The sequence below is a fragment of the Schistocerca nitens genome, chromosome 7, assembly GCF_023898315.1.
Source record: "Schistocerca nitens isolate TAMUIC-IGC-003100 chromosome 7, iqSchNite1.1, whole genome shotgun sequence".
In the NCBI taxonomy this organism is placed as follows: domain Eukaryota; kingdom Metazoa; phylum Arthropoda; class Insecta; order Orthoptera; family Acrididae; genus Schistocerca; species Schistocerca nitens.
Genome location: NC_064620.1, coordinates 50,815,501 through 50,827,548, shown reverse-complemented (window position 1 = coordinate 50,827,548; position 12,048 = coordinate 50,815,501). Strand labels below are relative to the sequence as shown.

Genomic DNA, 12,048 nt, shown 5'->3' with positions numbered 1-12,048 from the left:
TGCCGATGTGTTGGTACACTCCCTTGGCCATTCTCGTGCAGGCGACGGAGGACACGCACATATACACATCAAAGGGTGTCCGCCATTGATTCTCTCTGGCCAGCTCGGCACGAGGGCGCGACGCCACAGCCGGACGTCTGTGGCCCCCACCAGGGCAGTAACGCGACGCGGATGGGCTCGGAGCGAGTTAATGCCCCGTGCTCTGCAATTAAATGACGCGGCAGCTATCAACAGTTCTCCCCGCCAGCTAGACCATCCCCGGGAGCATGTAGAGAGAGGGACAGAATTAGAGGGACAGAGAGAAAGACAGTCGAGATACGCGCTGGGGCGAGGCAGCGCGCGTGTGAGTCAGACGCGCCATCGCGTCCCCTCCCGTGTGACGCGCAGAGGCAATAAGTCCTATTGTGCCGACGCGACCTCGCGCCCCCGCCGGCTCTGTTATTGGGGTGGAGTTCAAGGGCTGCCCGGGGGCCAGGGAGGCGGCGAGCCGGCACAATGCGGCGCGCCGCCCGTGTTGTGACAAGCGTCACTCCGCAGACGCCGCACAAACAGCCCCGTCTGCCTTCGTTAACCGGATTGGCCCGCTGAGGAGCGCTCGCTATGCTCTTACTACACGCTGCCGAGTCCCACACGACGAAGAGCCCGCGTCTTCGTCGACTTCCCATACACGCCTTCAGGAGAATTTCCCAGTAAAGAGAACTGAATACAAGCAACGCCGTCTTGTTTACGACCGAAAAACAGGGAGTGAGGTTATTTTATTTATTTGTTGGCCTTCAGCGTTAACCATTAAGCCAGAGAAGTGAGTAATGGCAGACTTGGTAACCAATATAGTAGTTACAACATAGGCATATTAAATTACACCAATCTAGAGTGAGATTTTCACTCTGCAGCGGAGTGTGCGCTGATATGAAACTTCCTGGCAGATTAAAACTGTGTGCTGGACCGAGCCTCGAACTCGGGACCTTTGCCTTTCGCGGGCAGGTGCTCTACCATCTGAACTATCCAAGCACGACTCACACCCCGTCTTCACAGCTGTACTTCCGCAAGTACCTCGTCTCCTGGTAGAGTACTTGCCCGCGAAAGGCAAAGGTCCCGAGTTCGTGTCGGTCCGGCACTAAGTTTTAATCTGCCAGGAAGTTTCATATCACTTCACACTCCGCTGCAGAGTGAAAATCTCATTCTGGAAACATCCCCCAGGCTGTGGCTAAGCCAAGTCACCGCTTTATCCTTTCTTCCAGGAGTTCTAGTCTGCATGGTTCGCAGGAGTGTTTCTGTGAACTTTGGAAAAGTAGGAATCGAGGTACTGGCGGAAGTAAAGCTGTGAGGACGGAGCGTGAGTCGTATTGGGTTGCTCAGATGGTAGAGCACTTGCCCGCGAAAGGCAAAGCTCCCGAGTTCGAGTCTAGGTCCGGCACAAAGTTTTAATCTGCCTGGAAGTTTCAAATTGCATCATTTCCAGTGCACGATGCACTTCGTGCATTCCACATATCGCCTGATTCTCCCTCTGGACCATTTGTGGCTGATCCAGAACTGTATGTCTATTTCTTGGAGAAACAAGGCAATACTAAAATAGTCTACATTTACATCTATACTCTGCAAACCACAGTGAGGTGCACAGCAGAGGGTACGTGTCATTGTACCGCTTATTAGGGTTCCGTCAGGTGTGGACCGCGGGAAGAATGATTGTTTGAACGTCTCTGTGCGTACAGTAATTATTGTAATTATATATATATATATATATATATATATATATATATATATATATATATATATATATATATATATATATTGTGAGCGATAAGTAGGGGGTTGTGGTATGTTCCTAGAGTCATCATTTAAGGCTGGTTCTTGAAACTTTATTAATGGACTTTCTCGTGATCGTTTACGTCTATGTTCGAGAGTATTCCAGTTTAGTTTCTTCAGTATCTCTGTGACACTTTCCCAGGGATCAAACAAACCTCTGACCGTTCGTGCTGCCGTTGTCTGTATACGTTCAATATCGCCTGTTAGTCCTATTTGGTACGGGTCCCATATACACTGGACCAGCATTCTAGAACCGGTCGCACGAGTGATTTGTAAGCAATATCCTTTGTAGACTGATTTCACTTACCCAGTATTCTATCAATAAAGCAAAGTCTAAAACCTGTTTTACCCACAAATGACCCTATTTATCATTTCACTTCATATCCGTACAAAGTGTATGAGTTGGCCGATTCGAACAGTGACTCATTGATATTACAGTCATAGGATCCTACGTTTCTTTCCGTTTCAAGAAAGAACAGGCAGTCTCAGTTGCAAAACGGAGAGTTTCATAGTTTCCTGTCTAGTCGGGCGGTAAAAGAAGAGCATGTGATTTTCTTCGTTTTGTGAAGTGCACGTTTTCACGTTACTGAACTTTGCATGACTTCGAAATCTTATCAAGATCTGACTGAATATTTATGGAGATTCTTTCAGACGGTGCTTCATCATATACAACTGCATTCTCCGCAAAAAGGTCTGGGGATACTGTTAGTAATGTTTGCGAGCTCATCGACATACAACATGAACAGCAAGGATCCTAGTACACTTCCCTCGGGCACACATGAAATTATTTCTACATCTGACGATGACTGCCAGCAGCTGTGGCCGAGCGGTTCTAGTCGCTTCACCCTGGAATCGCGCTACCGCTTCGGTCGCAGGTTCGAATCCTGCCTCGGGCATGGATGTGTGTAATGTCCTTAGGTTAGTTAGGTTTAAGTAGTTCTGATGACCTCAGATGTTAAGTCCCATAGTGCTCAGAGCCATTTAAACCATTTGAACCAAAGCAAACCAAAGACTATGATTTATTGGTAGAGCACTTAGAAAATGGACAGATCGACTAAAGAGACTGCCTATACCATTCTTGTCCTCCCTCTTCTGGAGTCTAGCTGTGCGGTGTGGGATCCTGATCAGATGGGACTGAAGAAGGACAATGAAAAAGTTCAAAGGAGGGCAGCTCGTTTTGTATTGTCGCGAAATAGCAGAGAGAGTGCAACGGTCATGATGCATGTATTAGGGTGTCAGTAATTAAAACAAAGGCGTTTTTCGTTGCGGCAGAATCTTATCGTGAAATTTCCATCATCAATTTGGTCCTGCGAATGCGAAAATATTCTGTTGGCTCCCACCAACACAGGAAGATATTATCATCATGAGCTCGCACAGAAAGATTTAAGCGCTCGTATTAGCCGCGCGCTGTTAGAGAGTGGAAACGTAGACAAATACCTTGAAGGTGGTTCGATGAACCTTCCGCCTCGCCCTTACTTTTCGATTGTAGAGTAATCATGTAGATGTACATGTAGGATTCGTTTGCTCAATTTAGTCGCGGTAGCTTACCACGTAGCTTGAATGAAGGTTCTTGTTAATTGTAAACGAAGCTGAGAGTTAACAACCAGTTGTCATGTTCCTCAACGTAAACACTTTTCATGCGTTCTAATTAAAATATATGTCATCGCTAGTGCCATTTTGGTTGCAGGCTGAATGCATTATCTCATCAGCTATCCGTTTACGCCATTTTACAGTTCCACAGCTAATTCCGTGACCAGAGTAAGGTTCAGTATTCGATTACTATTCTGATTGTCGTTGTACGTAAGCACACGCATTGGCTGTGGCAATTCATGGCGAATCTCAGAGATACAGCATACACTCTCTTTCATATAAAACCTGGAAATCAACTGCCAAAATAAAATCTGATTCTAAATAGCTTCCAACACTTGTCGGACCCATTATTGCTGCTGCATAGTGACGTAGTCGTATAGTCTCCTTGTTTACTGAGGCGCGTGGCAGGGCCCCCGCCTGTTGGCCCCACGCTCAGTCACGTGCTGGGTGATGGCGAGAGTGGCCACCGTCGGCCGCTTACTTCCGCATTGCCTGCAAAGCAAATGATGGGTTACGAACGCCGGTCTCGCAAGTGCACCATGAGGATAAAGTGCTCTACAGCGAACACGCCAATAATCTTCAGAGCGACGCCCGTGAGCGAGATATCACTGCCAATTTAATTTGCAACCTACATCTACAAACACGCTCTGCAAACCTCTTTCGAGTGCATGGCAGAAGGTGGTTACCACCGTACCGCATATTAGGGTTTCTTCTCGATTCTATGGTGTACGTAATGCGGGATTGTTCAAATAACATACTTATGCAGCCGGGTAAAGCCATCGACAACCGACGATACTTCCACAGCTGACCACGCTGTTATTTTTAAGGCAAACCTACAACAAATAAGCACTGTACAAGAGAATTTAAAATCTTTGTTTGCAGAGCAATTCCGAAAAGATTACACACACATACACACACTGTAAACATTAGCACCACCGCACAACCGAAGAGGACCGGCGTCAAACGGTTCAAATGGCTCTGAGCACTATGCGACTTAACTTCCGAGGTCATCAGTCGCCTAGAACTTAGAACTAATTAAACCTAACTAACCTAAGGACATCACACACATCCATGCCCGAGGCAGGATTCGAACCTGCGACCGTAGCGGTCGCTCGGCTCCAGACTGTAGTGCCTAGAACCGCACGGCCACTCCGACTGGCGGACCGGCATCGTCGATCGATAGTGAAAATTACTAAATATCAGTCGAGATAGCGTAGCATCAACAGGGTCCCTCTGCTTTTTGACAACGAAGCCAGCTGGATTTCACGCATAATTCATCCGAAAACAACCATCTCTATTTATAAGGTGACTTGCTAATTCAGTTTCTACTGTTTCCTTGGTAACATTATCCCGACAGCTGGAAGTGCATACTATAAACTCCGTGCTGCTATATCCCAAAGGACGACTGTGCGAGGACAGTGTTCTGTAGTAGCTGATTTGCTCGGTTGTCGCAGGAGTGTGTGACGCTTATGTTCAGTAAACAGATCTTCCACGGTCCTGACACGTCTGACGTATATATGACATGCACAACCTCAAGGATTACGACAGACACCCGGCTTGAGCAAGCCAAGATCATCCATAACGGAATCTTAAAGCACCCTAATTTTAATTGGAGATCAGAAAACAAATTTCACGTCATTTTCCCGCAAAATACTACCAGTCTCTGTGGAAATGGAATTAACAGACGCACTCTTTTTAGAGGAATCATCCCAGCATTTTCCTTCGGTGACAACGAAAAACCACAACATATCTAAGGGAGCCATACGAGAATATTAACTTCACTTTAACCGCGTACGCTAGTGCAGTATCTCAGCCAACACAACTGAAACCAGCAGCGTCCACATTTATCTGGAATTACAAGTGGGTGATTATATGAAGCGGAACGAGCAGCATATCTTAATTAATAGAATACTACGAAACAACCTCAACGAAATGAATTGGATGCAAATCATGTTTACTGTTGAATTACATTGGTTCCATATTTGGTTTACGTAACAGAGGGCATTGAGTATATACGTAGAAGGGAACCGTGAACGTTCAGAGGAAATCAGAACTCCTGATTAAGTGTTACACAGTTGTTGTTGTTGTTGTGGTCTTCAGTCCAGAGACTGGTTTGATGCAGCTCTCCATGCTACTCTAACCCGTGCAACCTTCTTCATCTATCAGTACCTACTGCAACATACATCCTTCTGAATCTGTTTAGTATATTCATCTCTTGGTCTCCCTCTATGATTTTTACCCTCCATGCTCTCCTCCAATACCAATTTGGTGATCCCTTTATGCCTCAGAATATGCCCTACCAACCGATCCCTTCTTCTACGCAAGTTTTGCCACAAATTTCACTACTCTCCAATTCTATTCAGTACCTCCTCTTTAGTTATGTGATCTACCCATCTAATCTTCTGCATTCTTCTGTAGCACCACATCTCGAAAGCTTCTATTCTCTTCTTGTCTAAACTATTTATCGTCTACGTTTCACTTTCATACATGAATGCACACCATACAAATACTTTCAGAAATGACTTCCTGACAAATCTATACTCCATGTTAACAAATTTCTCTTCTTCAAGAAACGCTGTTCTTGCCATTGCCAGTCTACATTTATATCCTCTCTACTTCGACCATCATCATTTATTTTACTCCCCAAATAGCAAAACTCATTTAATACTTTAAGCGTCTCATTTCCTAACCTAATTCCCACAGTATCACCCGATTTAAATCGACTACATTCCATTAACCTCGTTTTGCTTTTGTTGATGTTCATCTTATCTCCTTTCCAGACACTGTCCATTCCATTCAGCTGCTCTTCCAGGTCCTTTACTACCTCTGACAGAATTACAATGTCATCGGCGAACCTCAAAGTTTCTATTTCTATTTTAATTCCTACTCCGAATTTTTCTTTTGTTTCCTTAACTGCTTTCTTAGTATACATATTGAATAACATCGGGGATAGGCTACAACCCTGTCTCACTCCCTTCCCACCCACTGCTTTCCTTTCATACCGCTCGACTCTTATAATTGCCATCTGGTTTCTGTACAAATTGTAAATAGGCTTGCGCTCCCTGTATTTTACCCCTGCCGCCTTCAGAATTTGAAAGAGAGTATTCCAGTCAACATTGTCAAAAGCTTTCTCTGAGTCTACAAATGCTAGAATCGTAGGTTTGCCTTTCCTTAATCAATTTTCTAAGATAAGCCTTAGAGTCAGTATTGCCTCACGTGTTCCAACATTTCTACGGAATCCAAACTGATCTTCCCCGAGGTCGGCTTCCACCATTTTTTCCATTCGTCTGTAAAGAATTTGTATTAGCATTTTGCAACCATGGCTTATTAAACCGATAGTTCGGTAATTTTCACATCTGTCGACACCTGCTTTCTTTGGGATTGGAATTATTATATTCTTCTTGATGTCTGAGGGTATTTCGCCTATCTCATACATCTTGCTCACCAGATGGTACAGTTTTGTTAGGCGCGGCTCTCCCAAGGCTGTCAGTAGTTCTAATGGAATGTTGTCTACTCTCGTAGCCTTATTTCGACTTAGGTCTTTCTGTGCTCTGTCAAACTCTTCACGCAGTATCATATCTCTTGTTTCATCTTCATCTACATTCTCTCCCATTCCTATAATACTGTCCTCAAGAACATCGTGGGCGATGGCCTTGCCGTAGTGGATACACCGGTTCGCGTCGGATCACCGAAGTTAAGCGCTGTCGGGCGTGGCCGGCACTTTGATGGGTGACCATCAGGGCCGCCATGTGCTGTTGCCATTTTTCGGGGTGCACTCAGCCTCGTGATGCCAATTGAAGAGCTACTCGATCGAATAGTAGCACCTCCGGTCAAAGAAAACCATCATAACGACTGGGAGAGCGGTGTGCTGACCACACGCCCCTGCTATCCGCATCCTCGACTGACGATGACACGGCGGTCGGATGGTCCCGATGGGCCTCTAGTGGGCTGATGACGGAGTGCAAGAACATCGCCCCTGTATAGACCCTCTATATACTCCTTCCACCTTTCTGCTTTCCAAACTTTACTTAGAAGTGTGTTTCCATCTGAACTCTTCAAATTCATAGAAGTGGTTCTATTTTCTCCAAAGGCCTCTTTAATTTTCCTGTAGGCTGTATATATCTTATCCCTAGTGTTATGCGCCTCTACATCCTTACATTTGTCCTCTAACCATCCCTGCATTGCCATTTTCCACTTCTTGTCGATCTCATTTTTGAGACATTTGTATTCCTTTTTGCCTGCTTCACTTACTCCATTTTTATATTTTCTCCTTTCATCAATTAAATTCAATATCTCTTGTGTTAAAGGATTTCTATTAACCCTCGTCTTTTTACCTACTTGATCCTCTGCTACCTTCACTATTTCGTCTCTCAAAGCTACCCATTCATCTTCTACTGTATTTCTTTCCCCCATTCTTGTCAATCGTTCCCTAATACTCTCCCTGAAGCTCTCTACAACCTCTGGTTCTTTCAGTTTATCCAGATCCTGTCTCCTCAAATTCCCACCTTTTTACAGTTTCTTCAATTTTAATCTACAGTTTTACAATTTAAGACCTGGTTCCTGAATCTCTGTCTTACCATAATATAATCAATCTGATACCTTCCAGTATCTCCAGGCTTCTTCCATGTACACAACCTTCTCTTATGATTCTTGAACCAAGTGTTAGCTATGATTAAATTATGCTCGGTGCAAAATTCTGCAAGGCGATTTCCTCTTTCATTTCTTACCCCCATTGTATATTCACCTACTATGTTTCCTTCTCTTCCTTTTCCTACTATCGAATTCCAGTCACCCATGAATATTAAATTTTCGTCTCTCTTCACTATCTGAATAATTTCTTTTATCTCATCATACATTCCATCAATCTCTTCGTCATCTCCGGAGCTAGTTGGCATATAAACTTGTACTACTGTGGTAGGCTGGCCACAATAATGCATTCACTATGCTGTTTTTTGTAGCTTACCCGCATTCCTATTTTCCCATTCATTATTAAACCTACTCCTGCATCACCCACATTTGATTTTGTATTTGTAACCCAGTATTCACCTGACCAGAAGTTTTGTTCACCCTGCCACCGAACTTCACTAATTCCCATTATATCTAACTTTAACCTATCCATCTCCCTTTTCAAAATTTTCTAACCAACCTGTCCGATTAAGGGATCCGACATTCCACGCTCCGATCCGTAGAACGCCAGTTTTCTTTCTCCTGATAACAACGTCCTCCTGAGTAGTCCCCGCCCGGAGATCCGAATGGGGGACTATTTTACCTCCGGATTATTTTACACAAGAGGACGCCATCATCATTTAATCGTACAGTAAAGCTGCATGTCCTCGAGAAAAATTACGGCTGTAGTTTCCCCTTGCTTTCAGCCGTTCGCAGTACCAGCACAGCAAGGCCGTTTTGGTTAGTGTCCCCCAGACTGTTGCCCCTGCAACTACTGAAAGGGCTGCTGCCCTCTTCAGGAAACACACGTTTGTCTGGCCTCTCAACAGATACCCCTCCGTTGTGGTTACACCTACGGTACGGGTATCTGAATCTTTGAAGCTAGCAAGCCTTCCAACCATCGGCAAAGTCAATGGTTCGTGGGGGTAGAGGTGGAGGGGCTACACAAATAATGCATAGAAATGACTTAGCGAAAGAGCCACAATATCTCGTAAATTTACTTTGTTAAAAAGTTTCGAAGAACACATCGAAAGCCTGTCATACCTACAAATTTTAACCCGTGAGTACTTAAGATAGTCGTGCGGTAGCGTTCCGCTTCCCGCGCCCGGGTTCCCGGGTTCGATTCCCGGCGGAGTCAGGGATTTTCTCTGTCTCATGATGACTGGGTGTTGTGTGATGTCCTTAGGTTAGTTAGGTTTAATTCGTTCTAAGTTCTATGGGGATGATGACCATAGATGTTAAGTCCCATAGTGCTCAGAGCCATTTTGTACTTAAGATACTGCGATTTCCGATTTTCATGCCCTGAAACATTCCCCCCCCTCCCACGAAACAAAACCCACAAGTGTACAAAACGCTATCTGATAAACCCTGTCGTATATTTCACAGTGACATGACCTTCCTAATGGCACAACGGAGTAATTAAAGAAAGCTTGTCGTAATCTAAACCAAAGTAAAACAGAAACCATCAGCCTTACAATAGATCTCATGTACCTACTACGCTGTCAGTGTATGTGAATTGTATCTTATAGGTCTTATCTCGTGCACTGCGAATGTGTCTGACTCTGTATCCTACAACACCTTTATAGGGTGAAAAGGTTTGAGCTAGTTTGATAGCAAAATACAGTCGCCGCAACCACCTGCCTTGAATTTCTGCTGCAACAAGAACTTACCTGACAGGCTGAAAATTTTATCTAGATACACACATAAAAAAAGTTTTGCACCACCCCGGTTCCGAGAGTTCCAGAATCTGTTCATAAAACTGGAATATTGATCAACGTAGACATTCCCGCCCTTTTTACTGCTCATAAAAACCACACATTGCATGTTGTACCACCATACAGCGAGACATTCAGAGGTGGTGGTCCAGATTGCTGTGCACACCGGTACCTCTAATACCCATTAGCACGTCCTCTTTCTTTGATGCATGCCTGTATTCGTCGTGGCATATTATCCACAAGTTAACTAAGGCACTGCTGGTCCAGATTGTCCCACTCCTCAACGGCGATCCGGCGCAGGTCGCTCAGAATGGTTGGTGGGTCACGTTGTCCATAAACAGCCCATTTCAATCTATCCCAGGGATGTTCGATAGGGTTCATGTCTGGAGAACATGCTGGCCTCTCTAGTCGAGCGATGTCTTTATCCTGAAAGAAGTCATTCACATGGGGTCGCGAATTGTCGTCCACGAAGAAGAATGCCTCGCCAATGTGCAGCAGGGAACCTCCACCTTGCTGCACTCGCTGGACGGTGTGTCTAAGGCGTTCAGCCTGACCGGGTTGCCTTCAAACACGTCTCCGACAATTGTCTGGTTGAAGGCATATGCGACACTCATTGGTGAAGGGAAAGTGATGCCAATACCGAGCGGTCCATTCGGCATGTTGTTGGGCGCATCTGTACCGCGCCGCATGGTGTCGTGGTTGCAAAGATGGACCTCGCCATTGACGTCGGGATTGAAGTTGCGCATCATGCAGCCTATTGCGCACACTTTGAGTCGTAGCACGGCGTCCTGTGGCTGCACGGAAAGCATTATTTAACATGGTGGCGTTGCTGTCAGAGTTACTCCGAGCTATAATCCGTAGGTAGCGGTTATCCACTGCAGTAATAATCTTTGGGCGGCATGAACGAGGCTTGTAATCGACATTTCCTGTCTCTCTGTATCTCCTCCATGTCAGACCAACATCGCTATGGTTCACTCCGAGACACCTGGACACTTCCCTTGTTGAGAGGCCTTCCTGGCACAAAGTAACAATGCGGACGCGATCGAACCGCGGTATTGACTGTCTAGGCATTGTTGAACTACAAACAACACGAGCCGTGTACCTCCTTCCTGGTGGAATGACTGGAACTGATCGGCTGTCGTTCCTCCGCCGTCTAATAGGCGCTGCTCATGTATTGTTGTTTACATCATTGGGCGAGTTTACTGACATCTCTGAACAAAGGGACTGTATGGTACAATATCCACATTGAACGTCTATCTTCAGGAGTTCTCGGAACCAGGGTGATGCAATTTTTTTTATGTGTATATAACACGAAAGTACCATCTCTGCTGAAAACTATCTTTTCTCTCTGCCCTTCTGCATTTGATATAATGGAAACGAAACGTAATCTTTCGAGAACGCAGTTATAAAGCAAAAAGTGATACATATACTGGTACTAAAATTAACCCGCCACCCCGGCCACCTGGGGGTGGGGAAGCAGCTTTAAAATTTCAAATTGGAATCCCCATTTTTTATTGCAGAATCAGATTCTACATAAAAATCAATGTACATTTTGTGTGATACATTTGATTCTTGGCAGTTGGCGCTGTAATTCAAGAACATCCATGTTCTCATTTTTGCGTTGAAAGTGGTTATGGAGAAACGAAAAATACTTATTTACTTCGTAAATTTTGATTCGCTACAACTAAAACTCTCCCTCTCTCCCCATAGGGTGGAGTTTGAGAGAGAGGAAATAGGAGTTTTACAAATGTTGACCCAAATATTAATTTTTTCCGCAGATTCGGATAAGTTTTGTTTGTTTCATGGCATGAGGCCACACAACTTTTAATTATCAAACAGATCATCTGACTAGCTAACGAACTAACCAAACATCCTACTTACTGGCGAGTGAACTCATTATGTAAAAAACTAACTTACTAACGAACCTAATTTTTTATTAGATTCTGAGTAATCACTCTTGTTCGTCGAGAAGTCTACAAACTGCGTTGCTTTCTTAATGTGAGTCTTATTCCGAAATAAAATAAAGGTGTGAACAATGTGATTTAAGTCAATAAATTTATGAATGTCGCTTTCCACGTTTTTCCACCCGAAACTAAAAGACTAAAATTAGGTTCGTGAGTCAGGTAGTTTTTTAGTTAATGAGTTCACTCGTTAGTAAGTGGGATGTTTGGTTAGCTAGTTAGCTAGACAGGTGATTTGTTTTATAATTAAAAGTTGTGTGGCCTCATGACCACGAAACAAAGAAAACTAATCCGAATCTGCGGAAAAAAATTAT

The 12,048-nt window shown here is 44.4% G+C and overlaps 1 pseudogene; it reads left to right on the top strand.

Annotated features, from left to right (window-relative positions):
* The first annotated feature begins 7,036 nt into the window (after positions 1–7,036).
* On the top strand, positions 7,037–7,154 carry LOC126196310 (5S ribosomal RNA; annotated as a pseudogene).
* Positions 7,155–12,048: the final 4,894 nt, after the last annotated feature.